This window comes from Pipistrellus kuhlii, unplaced genomic scaffold (genome assembly GCF_014108245.1).
Source record: "Pipistrellus kuhlii isolate mPipKuh1 unplaced genomic scaffold, mPipKuh1.p scaffold_m20_p_3, whole genome shotgun sequence".
Classification (NCBI taxonomy): Eukaryota; Metazoa; Chordata; class Mammalia; order Chiroptera; family Vespertilionidae; genus Pipistrellus; species Pipistrellus kuhlii.
The window spans coordinates 149,208,239-149,224,188 of record NW_023425529.1 but is presented as its reverse complement, the minus strand read 5'-3'; the positions used below and the strand labels follow the sequence as shown (position 1 = coordinate 149,224,188).

Here is a 15,950-nt window from a genome sequence, read left to right as displayed (position 1 = left end):
ATAATGTAGGCATTACGTTTTATTGGCCTTAATCTCTCCAGAGTGTTGTGAAGGATATATGAGCTTCACTTCTGAAGCAGTCCCACCTTCTGGGAAGAGGCCAATATAATCTCAAGAGGGGAATAAAGCAATGAAGATAAAACGTTTTCTAAAATGAGAAAAATAAGACTAAAAAAAGAGGAAAGAAAAGATGTGATAAAGAAATTGGGAACAAGGAGGTAAAAAGAAAGTCTAATAAAGTATTTCACAAGGAAACATCAAAAGAGTTCTAGGATTATAAAATAGGAATTAAAGGAATTCAAAATGAGACCATTAAAAAGATCTTTAAGAGGCTAAACGAAATGAAAGTAAGATGAAACAGAAATTTCATGGAAAATGATTTACATACAAACCACTAGATAAACCCAGGTCACGTTGAAAGGTCCAGAGAAAAAAGGCACTGTCAGGCATGGGTATAGGGAGGAATTATCCATAGAGGGTTGTGAATGCACCATAGGAATTAACCAGATGTCTAAAACTGAAAGATTTAGAACTGCAAAGAGAATTTATAAGTGGCAATAAAAAGTAGATATGAGGACAGGTCAAGAAAACCAACATTATTGAAAGCTTTATCAGAAACAGATTCAGCTATAAGTGTGAGAAAATCCAAAATAACAGTAGCTTCACAAGATGGACTTTGGCTTCTATCTTTCATGAGGAAATACAGAATCAGATGCAACCAGCATTTCTGCTTTCTTTTTAAAAAAAATATATTTTTACTTATTTCAGAGAGAAAGGCAGAGGGAAAGAGAGAGATAGAAACATCAATGATGAGAGAGAATCATTGATTGGCTTCTTCCTGCATGCCTCCCATTAGGGATTGAGCCAACAACCTGGACATGTACCCTTGACCAGAATGGAATCCAGGACCCTTTAGTCCACAGGCCAATGCTTTATCCACTGAGCCAAATGAGCTAGGGCAGCAGCACTTCTGCTTTCATTTCATTGGCTGCAACTTTGAGTCATGGCCATACTCAGCTTTATGGGAGGTTGGGAGACATAGTCGTCATTTATAGTGGTCATGCACCAGCTAAAAATTAAGGTCCTGCCATTAAGCTAAAAGAGGGGAGCAGAGACATTGGGTAAACTTTGCTACAAACTTCATTATGCTAAGTACTATATATAGTAATTCTATCTATCTATCTATCTATCTATCTATCTATCTATCTATCTATCATCTATCTATCTATCTTCCTGTTCCCAAATAAATCCTACAAGATAAATATCATTATCTTCACTTTAGAGGTGAATGAAATGAGGTATCAAAGTTTCAAGTAAATTACAGAAAGTCACAGTAGGATTAAAGTGTAAATACGATCGGCTCCAAAATACATGCTTTATCAGAAACACTTTTAGAATGGGAAATTTAGAAGAGAACCAAGATGGTGGCATAGGCAAGCACCTATACTCACCACATCCCACAACCACATCAAAATTACAACTAATATACAGAACAACCATCATCCAGAACCACTGGGAAGCTGGCTGAATGGAAGTCCTACAACTAGAGAAGTAAAGAAGAAAGCACACTGAGATTGGTAGGAGGTGTGGAGGCACAGAACGGGCTGGGCTAGCACCCACATGTGTGGCTTTTTTAATTGGGAGGGAGATCATCTCTGCAAAGGCTGCTTGGAGGAGCAAGGAGACCCAGTCCCACACCAGACTTCCAGCCCAGGGTCCCAGAGCTGGGAAAAGTCCCTATGGACAGTAAGAACTAAGGGCTGTAAAAAGCAATGCAGATAGGGGTTCGTTGACATAGACGCTCCTGGAGACCCAGCTGCTCCTCTTAAAAGGTTTACACACAAACTGCACTTACATGATCCCACTTCCTCTGAGCTCCAGTGCCTGGTGAGATTATGAGGGACCAAGACACATACAAAGAGAAACTGGACTATCTGGTATGAGGGCAGGAACTTGGGGATAGCTTTCTTCCAGACAGAGGTGCTCACAGAGGTCATTGTTCCCCTACTGGGACTTCCCTGGCTGCAGGGATGTCTGGAAGCCATTTCTATTTGCTCAACTTTGGTGATTCCTTGAGACCCCACCCAATTTGCAACCCCAACCAAGCTGTGCACAGCAGCTTTTACATATAAATGGCCAGCCCTTTCTCAGTCTAAAAACCTATAAAACAAGCTGCAGCTGGGTCAGGGAGCCTCAAACCTATCAATAAGAGCCCCAAGACCAGGCACCAGCACCAGCCTGCCTCCCTTCACAGCTGGGCCTCATCTGGGCACTTCCAAACCCCATACAAAGAGGAGGAATCTGCAGATCTCTCTGTAGCTCCTGCTGGGTGGCCCCAGGCAGTGGCTGATTTTCCATCTCCTTGGAGATCCAAGAATTAGTATACCTAGTGGTTAGTGTGAGACCATGCCAGATTACAACTCTTCACATCCATAAGTGACATACACAAGGGGCAGACTCAGTGAGCACCAAAGCCCACTGAAGCAAGTCCTGCTCCATAAGGATATCCCTGCACAGCTTCTCTAAATTGTAGTCGCAGCTGGTCCCCACAGCCAATTGGCCTGGAGGTCAACTCCTTCCAGTGACACAAACAGCAATCAAGGCTCAACTACAAGACTGTGCACACAGCCCACAAAGGGGTTCACCTACAGTGTCCATCTCAGGTTATTGGGGAGGCTGAGCCACTGGGCCCTATAGAACACCTATTACACAAGGCCACTCTAGCAACTCAAGGAGACTTAGCAACTGTATCCAATACATAGAAACAAACACAAGGAAGCAGCCAAAACGCAGAGACAAAGAAACATGTCACAAATGAAAGAAATGGAAGGAAGCAAACTATTGGATAGTTCAAAACCACAGTTATAAGGTTACTGAAGAATCTTCTAGAAACCTCCAAGGAACTTAGTGAGACCTTCAAGGATCTTAGTGAGAATGCCAAAAAAAAAAAAAAAAAAAAAAAAAAAATGCAAAAGGACCAGTCAGAAAATAAGCATATACTGACTGAAATAAAGTATAATATACAGGGATATAACAGTAGACTAGAGGATCCCAAAAATTAAATCAATGATTTGAAATATGAGGAAGAAAAAAACACCCAACCAAAAGAGCAAAAAGAAAAAAGAATAAAAAAAAGAAAAAAAAGAAAATAGTGTAAGAAGCCTCTGGGACAACTTCAAGCATAACAACATCCAAATTATGGGGGGTTCCAAGAAAAGAGAAAGATCAAGATATTGAAAACATATTTAAAAAAATAAAGACAGAAAACTTCTCCTATCTGGTATTCAAAATATACTGAGTGGCCTTTATATATTAGAGGCCCGTTGCATGAATTCATGCATGGGTGGGGTCCAGCCAGCCTGGACATGGGGAGGGGACATGAGAGGTTGGCTGGCCTGCTGCTGGTCAAACTCCTGGTTGAGGGGACAATTTTCATATCAGCCTTTTATTATATAGGACATACACTGAGTGGCCAGATTATTATGCATTCAGAGATCACACTCAGTGTAGACTTACAAGACAAACAAGAGGAACCCAAAGAGGACCACACCAAGACACATCATAGTTAAAATGCCAAGGGCTAAAGACAAAGAAAGAATCTTAAAAGCAGTAAGAGAAAAACATTTAGTTACTTACAAGGGAGTGCCCATACAAATGCCAGCTGGTTTCTCAACAGAAACTATGCAGGCCAGAAGGGGGTGGCAAGAAATATTCAAAGTGATGAATAGCAAGAACCTACAACCAAGATTATTCTATCCAGTGAAGCTATCATTTAGAATTAAAGTTTCAAGTAAATTAAATTACAGAAAGGTCAGCAAAAGAGCTTCACAGACAAGAAATAGCTAAAGGAGTTCATCACCAGAAAACCAGTATTATATGAAATGCTGAACAGTATTCTTTAAGAGGAGAAAATTATAAAGATAAAAAATATGAATAACAGCCAAAACCAATTTGGCTCAGTGGATAGAGCATCAGCCTGAGGACTCAGGAGTCCCAGGTTTGATTCCAGTCAGTGGCATGTACCTTGGTTGTGGGCACATTCCAAGTGGGGGATGTGCAGGAGGCAGCTGATTGATGTTTCTCTCTTATCAATGTTTCTAACTCTCTATCCCTCTCCCTTCCTCTCTGTAAAAAATCAATAAAATATATTTTTAAAATATGAATAACAAAGTGGCAACAAATGCACATCTGTCAATTGAATCTAAAAAATGAATCTAAATATCAAATGAATAAAAAAAATCTGATGAACAGAATAAACGGGTGAATCATGAGCATGGAAATGAAACAGAATGATAATTCTCAGAAGGAAGAAGGTGGGGGCAGGAAGAGATTAGACAAAGATCTTGTATGCATACATGCATTACATATGGACACAGACAATAGGGTGGCAAGGACCTGGGGCAGGGTAGGAATTGGATGAAGGGGAGCTATGGAGGTGGAGGGGAAAAAAGGGACATCTGTAATAACCTCAACAATAAAGATTAAATAAATAAATAAATAAAATGGAAATTTAAGAGTTGTGACTCTGGGGGAGAAAATGGTGAGGAAAGCATAAATGTGAATGCAAAAAGGAGGCGGGAGACCCAAGTAAAATTATTTAAATTGTATTAAAAACACACACACACAGAATAGCTTATTAATAATTTTGTTTGTTTGTTTTTAATATGAAATTAATAAGTAATATCCATGAAATATTTTTTTGCCTTTGTTAGTGAAAATCTGGGTTTTTAACGTCTATTTTGTTTAAGTTCAGAGTCCCTTACATATATACCAAATCCCCAATTCCTGAAAACCAATTTTTCTCCCTAAATAATTTATTGGCAAAATTTAATTTAAGCTGATGTGAGATTCTTTGTTTTTATTATTTAACTTATTCTGTGTGACTATTCAGAAGTTTCACTGCAGTAATATTAATGAGCTTGACTACAGTGATAACTATACAAACCCTGAATGCAATATAATACATGATATTTGAAGGTAGTACTATATAGTACATACATATATAGTACTACCTTCAAAAGTCTGAAACTTTTTATTTAAGAGAGAACTTTCATTCTAAGAATTCAGATAAGGTAATATAGACTATAAATTTTTTTTCTATTGAAAATCAATGAGGTAATATCTGTGAAAATACATGGGGATGACTGGAAAATTCATAAATGTGTAATATCTTATTACTAGTCCATGGCCATATTGGCTCATTTGCCTTTAGCTCAGTAAATGAAGACCTGAGATGTGTTTTCTTCCATAAAAAGAATATGTCTGTAAATTTCCCCAGGATATAAATTTCTTAGACATTATTATTAGATAAATATTGTGATTTATGCTAATATTCTAATTAGCTTAGTTCAATTTGGTTGTAGAAACATCTTCCTCAGAGACAACATTTTCGTGTGGTTAATCCCCGAAGACTCCTGACTGGAACACAAATCACCAGCAGAGGCAAATATGAGGTCATTAAGTAGATCAAGATATAAAAATGCTGTCTTGTTCTGAAATAATATGTCTAAGCACCTGGCACTCAGATGATATGTACCATAAAAACACATAAACACCTTGTTCTTCAACAAGAAGAATTATCATTAGCCTCGGTATATAGCAATCAGCCTTGAGAGGGTTTTGAAGAATTTAAACTTTCTGCAGAGTCTGCTTGTTAATTCACAGTTCCTAGGTCTCCACTATCAGCTCACCATGTGTCATTTCATAAATTGTATAGTTTTTCTTCAGCTCCTGCAGGGGTTATCATTACATAGTCTTTCATTGAACTCTTACAAAATATATGTAATGAAGAAAGAACATGAAGATGTGCTAATGTGAGTTGTTCTTTTAATGACACCCTTAAACCCACGATTAGAATGACACAATACACTATTTCCTATATGAGCAGCAAATTCCAAAATTCTACAAGGCACATCTAAGTCATCATCTCAGAAGCCAAAGGCCTATCAAAATAGGAGGATTATAAACAAAACAAAACCTTCCTTATTTCTATATTGCTTTTCATCAATAGAAGAAATTTCCTTTCACAGTACTTCTTGCCTTTTAATAAATACATCAGGATGAGGATAACAGCAATGGACGATGAAATAGCAATGAAAGAGGGTATCAATGGGTTCTTCAGTGATAATTACCATAGCTAAACAGCTATACTAGCTCACCTGAAAATAAATTAGGGGGAACATAGGAGTGGTCCCTCTTAGTTCATTTTGTTCCTGACCCCACAAACTCCAAAAAGGCAGAATAAATAGAATGCCAAACCTAAGGATAGTATGAAGATGGATGCATGCCTCTCCAGCTTGATCTCTCTGGGTGCTCTTGAGGGTGGGGGATGGGGCAGCTTCAAGCCATGCAGACCCATCTTTTGAGATTAGTCCCTCCTTCCATATTTCATTACCACCTATTGTATGCAAGTTGCTATGAGTAATACAAAAGGGAGGAAGATAACTGTGGTTTTGTAGAGCTTATAACCTACTTGTCTGAAATAAAAGTAGAATAAACCAAATTTCATATGAAGCAGTTTACATGAGTGACCACTGGGTCTCAGAACCAATATACACTGTAGGAAGTAAATCTAGGGCTCTTCCAGAAGCCCTGTGACTTTTATCAATGTGTGGAAGGTAGGAAGGAGGAGGAAGAGGGAAAAACAGATGAGTCAGATCCTTTGGCACGTGGGGCCCCAAATATACACTCCTCCAATTTGTCAGCCAGAGTTGGAGAGTGCATCTGTGAGTCAAGAAGCAATGTGGCTGTTTGGGAAGGTGTGAGACCTTCAGCACACAGGAGAGAAGGAAGAGACTCTGAGAGTATCAGAGAGACTGGGATCTCAAAGCTTTCAAGAGTCTGTGGGTATTCTTGTTCTGGACTAAACTCACATAATCTCTTGGACCACTTTGTGGAAGGCAGACTCACAGGTATAGGTAACACCATAGATGCTGAATAATTCAACTACATTTACTTTAGTCCTACAAGCAAAAGCACCATAAACCTGTAGAAAGACTGATTCAGGGGAAAAGCTGAGTGCAGATCATATAATGTAAACCAGTAATTATGTTGGCAATTACTCATTTTAAAGTCTAAGCAAGCTGGCTTTAATAAACCACAAACCACATATCACCAATACTCTCCTTTTTATTACAATAAAATAGCACTTTCCAGCATGTAATTGCTTTATAGACCTAGAAATAGAATGTTGATGAGATTATTTCCACAGGGTTCAAATATTTATGAAAACCCTAATAATGTTAAAAGTCAAAACACAAACATTAACAAAAAAACATAAAAGGAAAGTCTCTCCTTTGCTTTTTCTACTGTCTTTAAACCAAGAAGAAAATTGCTCTCACATTTTCTGGTTTCTTCAAATAGGAGCTTCTTATTTGCCATTTTTACAGAAAAGATTTTTATAGAGAAATTTGGATGGTATATATCTAGGCTATTTCTTAAAGTAATAAGTATCTTTTTAAAGGTGAACCTTTACCAAAGCTTTTTACTAAAAAGCTTCACTATTTAAAGAAAGATGTAGCTGGATGGAGAGAAGGGGATAAAAATGAAAGAGAAAGGAGGACAGAGATGGCTGATGAGTAACATGGAAGTAGTAGCCACACAAGGACTAATGTGTAGGCATTTCCAAAATGCCTTCATCAGTTTGGACTGCTGTACCAAAGTACCATAGACTAGGTAGTTTATCAACATGAATGTATTCTCACAGATTTGGATATTAAAGCTTGAGATCATGGTCAGATCTGGTGGGGTCTTCTCTGGGTTGCAGACTGCTGAGTTCTCATTATGTCCTCATATGGTGGAAAGCAGAGAGGAAGCAAGCTCTCTCCTGTCTCTTGTAAGGGCACCAAACCCATTTATGAGGACTCTACCCGCATGACCTCATTTAACCCTAATTACCTCCCAATGACTCCACTTCCTAAAACCATCACATTGAAGGGTAGGATTTCATCATTAACATCTTGGAGGGAGCACATTCAGTCCATAAAACCAAATGTAGCACTCATTCATTCTTCCATTTAACACAATTTAATTAGAGCCTCTTCTGTGCCCACCATTATTTTTTTGGAAGTTATATCAGTTGTTATTCAATTTTTTTAAATTCAAATTAAATCTCTTATTACATCTCCCTATGTAAAAAAGATTAAAGAGAAATTTTTATGAAGCTAGGTAAATGTCATAAATTCAAGCTTACAATATTTATTTGAACAGTAAATCACCAAGCTGTACAGCTATTTATATGATCCCTAAAATTTGAAATTGGTAGTTATAGAAGCCAGCATCTAATTTATTTTTTCATCTCTCCTTTTTTTGTTGTTGGTTACATAATATATTTGTAAAAAAATCTTGATTTGTGTCAAAGAGAAATCACAGTAGGGAATAATTCCTTAACAACATGACAGCATGTCTTATAATTTCAGGCTACTCTTCGATTAAATAGAGGCATAAGGAAAACTTTGATCTGAGGTCTCCACAAAAATGATCTAACCTGGAATTTATTTGTAGGTTCAAAGAGTCATATAATGACTACAGGTATAATGGTGAGAAACTATCTTTGTCGCTCTTGTGGAATTTAAATCTGGCAAAGGAGATAGACATTAAACAAAATTAATGACACAAACTACTTTTTAATAAGCCTAGCTAATAAAAGAGTAATATGCAAATTAACCATCACTCTGCCACACCCATAAGCCATGTCACTAGCGAATCAGGAGAGATCATGCAAATTAACCCAACCAAGATGGCTGCAGCCAGGGAGCAAATAGGAGGATTGGGTTTCCTTGGAAATAAAAGAAGCCAAGCTTCCTGTACCCACTGGCTAGCACAGGCCTACGCTAAAGGTTACAAAGTTTCAATTTGAAAAATAAATAAGTCTCTGATGTCAGGGTCTCTGCTTGGGTTGCTGGGAGGGTGTGTCCAGCTTGCAAACCACCACAGGTACCTCACCCAGGCCACCCCATGCCCCAGGGAACCCCCATCCTAATTCAGGATACCCTTCACGGCAAACCAATTGGCTCCCACCTGTGCACCAGGCCTCAATCCTATCTAATAAAAGAGTAAGATGCAAATTGACTGTCATTCCAACACACAATATGGCTGTCCCCATGTAGTCAAAGATGGCTGCCCCATGTGGACACAAGATGGCCAGCAGGGGAGGGCAGTTGTGGGTTATCAGGTCAGCAGGGGAGGGCAGTAGGGAGTGGCCAGGCTTGTAAGGGATGGAAGTTGGGGGTGATCAAGCCTGCAGGGAAAGGTAGTTAGGGGTGACCAGGCCTGCAGGGGAGGGCAGTTAGCATGACCAGGCCTTCAGGGAAGGACAGTAAGGGGTGACCAGGCCTTAAGGGGAGAGCAGTTAGGAGCAATCAGGCTGGCAGGGGAGTGGTTAGGGGGTGATCAGGCTGGCAGGCAGAAGCAGTTAGGGGCAATCAGGAAGGCAGGCAGGCAAGCAGTTGGGAGCCAGCAGTCCTGGATTGTGAGAGGGATGTCTGACTGCCCGTAGATTAAGCCTAAATGGGCAGTTGGACATCCCTCTAGGGGTCCCAGATTGGAGAGGGTACAGGCTGGATTGAGGGATACCCCCATCCCCCTGTGTATAAATTTCGTGCAATGGACCTTTTGTCATTGTAACAAGAGCTATAGGGTTCTATGTGAATATGTGGCTAGAAAGCTGACCAAGACTAGGAATTTAGAAAACCTCCAGATTGAATGACTGGTTGAGTATGGAAGGCTGAGAAGAGGGAGGTAGAGCTTGAGATGGGGATCCCTGGGTGGAGTAGGTTTGTTACCATCACTTTATTTTGCAGAGCAGGGGCATTGTATGTTTTATCTGCCATATGTTAACATTTGAATATCATGCCTCTCCTTGTATTTTGTCATATTTTTATTTTTTATTTAATTTCTAAACATTTTTATTTCAAATCTATTTTCACCCCTTCCAAAAAGACATGGGTCAGTACAGCAACCATAAAAAGGAGATACAAACACAAGAATCAAATGTCTCTCTCGCTGACACTTACAAAAAACTGGAAATTGTACATGGGGTTGCAAACAGATCCTTCAGCAGCTACTAACGTCCCTTTACAAGAGTCAATCATGCCTATTAATACAATATATAATGACAACCATTCTGGAACTAATCTACAGGGACATCTCAACCCCCCCCCCCCTCTAGCCCCAGAAAAAAACCAAAACACACCCAAAGTGCATTTGCTTTGTTTATAGCAAAACATCTTTGCCCACCCCACCTTGTGCCCCTCCCACCCCATTTAAGATTGGCCTACAAGTCTATTTTAACCATCTAGTAATTTTTTAAAGCTTATGAAAATAAATTATACAGTAACCATTTTAATAAATTAAGCACAAAAAGGGAGAGGAAAGGAGGAAAACTAAATAGCGTACAGCTAATAATAATATTAAATCATGAAATTTGACCCACAGATGTGTAACCTCTAAAGCACTTCTCTGAGATCCTCCTTCTGACATCTTCCCATCAGAAGTCCTGGGGGACGCACACTAGGGTTAAGTCCAAATCCACCACTGTAGTGGGATGCCAGTGATTCCTTGTTCATTGAAATGAAAGCAATATGGCCTACCTCATGAAGTACTGAGGATTAAATAAAATGAAATGTGAAAGGCATCTTGCTCAATACTTAATAGCTAACAGCCATGTAATATGTTACATATCCTTCCTTATCTCTTTCTTTTATTACTCTGCAAAACACATTAAGTGGCATTTTCTATGTAAAAACATGTAGAATGTGGTATACTCTCAAAAAGTATTAGGAAGGAAAAAATCTGAGGGGAAAAAAAAAGCCTGAGAAATATGGTATTTCACGCTTATGAAGCCTAGACACTTGATTCTCTGCAGTACTCGCTCCCTCTGGAAGCATAATCTATCACTTGTATGATAGAAGGGCCAATGCAGTCCCATTTTGCTACCTAAACACTAGTTCATAATATGCATTGTGAGAAATTTGCTTCATGCAATTGGACAGCAGAAACGTGATCTGCCATACATGTGTCCCCCTTGTAGGATATTTGGTCCTCTCCAAAATGTCCACCTGGTCCATTACAAAAGGTCCTTGGTATTTAATACTATCCAAAACATACATGGAGACATTTGGCCCATGCCAAAATGTCCTTGATCATGTGCCATTACCAGTAGGCCATCAAGGCAAACAAAGTTATTATTGGCAATACAGCCACAGCCCAATTACCGAATAAAACATGATAATAATTTCAATGTATTAGTCCTAAAAATAAAAATTATAAATAATTTTGAACCCTGGGATGCTTTCTAAGCCTGGTTGTCTTTGACAGAACCAAATACGTAGAACCATTTGGCATGGACTAAATGTCTCTGTGGATATTTTGGACAGAACCAAATGTCTGCTAATTTATTATCCCTACTGTATTAAACTGCACTCTCTCTTTCTTGATTACATGTTTTTCAGATTTATGGATTCAAAAATTGATTGATGTACACTGCTTACAAATTACTCCTGGATATTTAATGACTTCCCACACATAAAGAACTAGATATTCCTATGCTGTATGCTGTTCAACTTCTAATTTCCCACCAGAGCTCCATGCTTTGGATTAGACTTTGGATTTTGCTGTTGGATCCAAAAGTCAGGCTCATTGGATGAAGGAAAGTGACACCAGGCATTACAATATGGTGTCAGTTCACTATCTTTGTGGCTAACATTTACTTGCTCTTCTACTTGGCCCACTTACCCACACTAATGGAGGGGTCAAGAGAACTTGCTATCTTTACTCATATTTTCTTCTTCTTTTTACTTGAGTTTTATTATATGCTGTGTTCAAAAAGTCTGGACCATCCGTGTCCTTTCTGGAATAAGAACAGAAATAAAATGGCAAAGAGATAGGTATATACAATATTTACATGGAAAGCTACAATAGATAGATGCTAGTCAGATAGGTGATAGCTAGATTAGGAAGGTAGATAGGTAGATAGGAAAGAAGAAAGAAGGGAGGAAAGAGGGAAGGAAGAAGGTGATAAAGTTGCAGACAAAATTCTAAAGATGTCCCCACCCCCAAGATTCTCCTATCCTGGTTATTCACTTAAGCACTAACTTAGGTGCTGCTTTAAGGAATTTTGCAGATGTAATTAATGCCCTATCTGGGTTTGATCTAATCACGTAAACTCTCTAAAGCAGAGAGCTTTCTTCAGCTGATAGCAGAAGAGTATAAATTTGAAGGTTAAAGATGAAGTGGGACACATGAGCAGACTACAGGTGGCTGCAAGGAACAGACAGTAACCCCTAGCTGACAACCAGCAATGGGGCTTCATTCCTAAAACCACTAGAAACAGAATTCTGTTGATCTTCTGAGTTACTTTGGAATCAGATTTTTTCTCAGAACCTCTAGGTAACAATCCAGCCTGGTTCACACCTTGGTTTTGGTCTTGTGAGCCCCTGCATATAGAACCTAAATCCACCCAGACTTCTGCCTACAGAGCTCTGAGCTAAACTTGTGATAATTTGTAACACAGCAACATCAAACTGATACACATAGACAGACTGACACAAAGATGTCATTGCAATCATTTTGGATTAAGTATTAATTGAAATTACTCAGTGACATGTCAGGAAGAGGATTTGGTGGTGAGTCCAGATCAAGTATACTCTCTTGGTTATTGCTAGAGAGAGAAGTTATGTTGTACACCTGGTTGTTATTTCTTTCAAAAAAATTTAAACCCTAGTTTAATATAATGCCAAAGATTAAAAAAATAATTTTAATAAGTCATTTCATGATGATGGGTTATGCTTTCAAGTAGTTTCTTTCTCCTAGGCTTTTGACTTCTGTGAGGTAATTTAGTTATCTGTCCAGATTCATTACTACTTAAAAAAAAAATCTTTCCTAATCACATCAGCCCCACAAATGGAATGCTTGAAATTATGGAACATTTGAACAACTCAAAAAAATAATAATGGTGGGTAATTCAAGAAACAAAAGCAATTAAAATTTCCAGGAAAAGCAATCTGAGAAGGAAATGAAACTATGATTCACTGCTTGGGTCTATTTTAACCTACATTAAATAATGACAATAATATAAATATTCCTCACTGATTTTGATCTTTTAGAATTAGCTCAGAGTCCAGAAAATTTGATTATGATTATGGAACAGAATGTAGATGTTATTGATCTGAATAATGTAAAAGCACAAAAGAAAACAATTCAGAGGCAAAAGAGTGAAGAATGGGAAGAGGAACCCATCTTAGAAATAAGAGGAGCAAGAAGCTATCTATACCTGATGGAACAAGGTTTAAGTATAACATGTTTCTTAAAAGTTAATGCAAGCCAATAGAGAAATTGAACATCTTGATATAACTATATTGTAAAACTGTGGAGGAAAGGTGGTAAGTGGTATAAGCGAGCACAATCATTGACTTTCATCCTGGGGGATAGATAATATTTCAATTAGAGTTTTTACCTTAACTAGAGACACAGCAGTAACTGCTAGAAGGAATAGCTGAAGGTAGTTAATAATGTTGCCTCTGGGAAGTGATGCAAGGAATGGAAAAGAGTTGGAAAGGAAACTATGCTATACTTTTTAAAATTTAAAAATAAATTTAAAAATATTTCAAGAATTGAAAAATTAGATAATAACATAATAAACATCCAAGTACACCTAGCTTTATCAAATTCAGTATTATTTCATATTTGCTCTAGATATTTTCTAAATAAAAAAATGCTAACATTAAAAAAAAATAAAACAAGTGACATACAATTGAAGAACCCAATGTACCTCTCTCATCCATTGTCTTTGGTCCATCCATAAATGAAAGGCTAGCTTGAAGGTGTTTCATTCCCTTGAATGTTTTGTTTTTCCTTTTATAGGGATAAATCCATACATTCATGGTCTTATTTAGCATGTTTTCAAACTTCAAATTATCAGTTTGCCAATATTTCCTTCAACAATATTTATTTGATATATATTGCTCTACTCCATTTCAGATATTTGTTTGTTTTGGTATTAAGTATATTTAGCCAAATGAGATTTGCATTTTATGATTATTCTACAATTTGTTTATTAATCTTTCCATTAATGGAGACTTGGCTGTTTCCAAATAAAAACTATTATCCTAGTAAACAATTATGAATAGCCATATAAATCTACTTGTGTATTAATACACATGTGTAAGGGTTGTTCTTGCCAACATATTACATCTAACGCAGTGATGTTAATTAAAATTCCTACCAGCCATACATGAGAGTTGCTGTTGCTTCACAATCTTTCCAACTGTTGGCATTCTCAAACATATTAATTTTGCATACTTGATAAGGTAAAATGGCATTGCTTTGCTTCATTCTGCCTAGACCTAGTCATCAGGAAGGGAGAGCATCTTTTCATATGTTGGTCAGATATCTGAGTTTCCTTTTTTGTGATTATTCTACTTGTACCCTTTACTCACTTTTGAATTCTGTTGTTTTTCTTGGTAATAGGCAGAAATTATCTATATACTCAGGACACTAATCCTTTATTGTAAGATACATTTCAAATATTTTTCCAGATTTTACTTTCTACTTGGTTTGTGATATATTTTTATATAGGTATTATGCATATTTAATATATCCTGATTTATCTATCTCTGCCTTGAAAGGTGATGAGGTAGATTAAGAAATCTCTCCCTACCCAGAAGTCATAAAATAGTCTCTGATATTTTCTCTTATTTTTTTTTAAGTTTTTCATTTTCACATTTAATTCTTTAATCCACATGGAAACTATCTGGGGCCCAGTGTAAGGTAAGGGTCTAATGATGTCCTTGTGGATAACTAGTTATCCTGGCATCACTTATTGATTAGCCCATTCTTTCCTTCACTGGTTTATATGCTACCTCTGTCATCAAGTTTCTATGCATGTGAAGGAGGTGCCTAGGCTATTTGTTCTGTTCCAGTAATCATTAGGTCTTCTGAAATAATTATTTTAACCAATATATAGGTTAACTTTGAAATAATAAATATTAATAAAAATAAAAAATCTAATCTTTTTTTACCTTAAAGGTAAAGAATTTTCCCTTTTTGTATTGGCTTTGGCAACACATATACTAAAATTGGAACATACAGAGAAGATTAGTATGGCCCCTTCATAAGAATGACATGCAAATTTGTGAAGCATTCCAGATTTTTGCAGGAAGAGATTAACCAAAGAACTTATATGCATAAATGCATAACCCGTGGACACAGATAATTAGTTCAAAAAACACCTTGGGCAGGGGGGTGGGGTAGAGGAGGTCAATGGGGAGTAAAAAAAGGGATATCTGTAATATTTTCAATAATAAAGATAAATTTTAAAAAATGAATTCTCTTTTACCTTTTTGTTTTAAAAGTGCTTCAGTAAAACCATGGTTGGCTATTTCTACAAAAGCACTACCCCAAACAAATTATTTTTACAAAGTCACAAAATTGTTGAATGTGCATGCTTTGAAAAATATTTTTTTCATTTAAAACATTGTGTAAATTACTCAGTAGCATAATCTCATCCCTTGGTATGAAATAAAATTCATATATGGGAGGTGTTCACAATGTATTCTTAGAAAGGAGTTATAAACGAGTTCTAATGCATCTATTGGAGCCATTAAGCCTTGCTGGGTAAATAATGTGTGTTTTAAACATCCTTGAATCTATATTTACAGCCATATGATAAATGGTAATGGCTCTAAAGAGAAATGTTAAGATCTAATGGACATTTAAAACAGCACCTCAATATGTATTTATGCAAGGGATCCAAAGAGACTCAAAAGCTGTTTAGTTTTATTTGATCAATGACGATCAATGGTTTTAAAAGATGTAGAATATTTAGAGCCTATATTTAAAACTCCTATAATAAGAAGGTCTACAAACTGATGATTATAAATGTTTCTTTGTAGCTTGGGACAGATGTAGAATTCTGAAAATATCCCATCAACATCACATCCAAAACAGGCCAA

The 15,950-nt window shown here is 37.3% G+C and overlaps 1 protein-coding gene and 1 non-coding gene across 2 annotated transcripts in view; one reads left to right on the top strand and one right to left on the bottom strand.

Annotated features, from left to right (window-relative positions):
- Positions 1-15,950, bottom strand: part of HS6ST3 (heparan sulfate 6-O-sulfotransferase 3) — a 682,367-nt gene that overhangs the window by 98,947 nt on the left and 567,470 nt on the right. The window lies entirely within an intron of this gene.
- Positions 15,045-15,150, top strand: LOC118730966. The gene has a single exon (XR_004991691.1). It is a non-coding gene; the product is annotated as a U6 spliceosomal RNA (small nuclear RNA).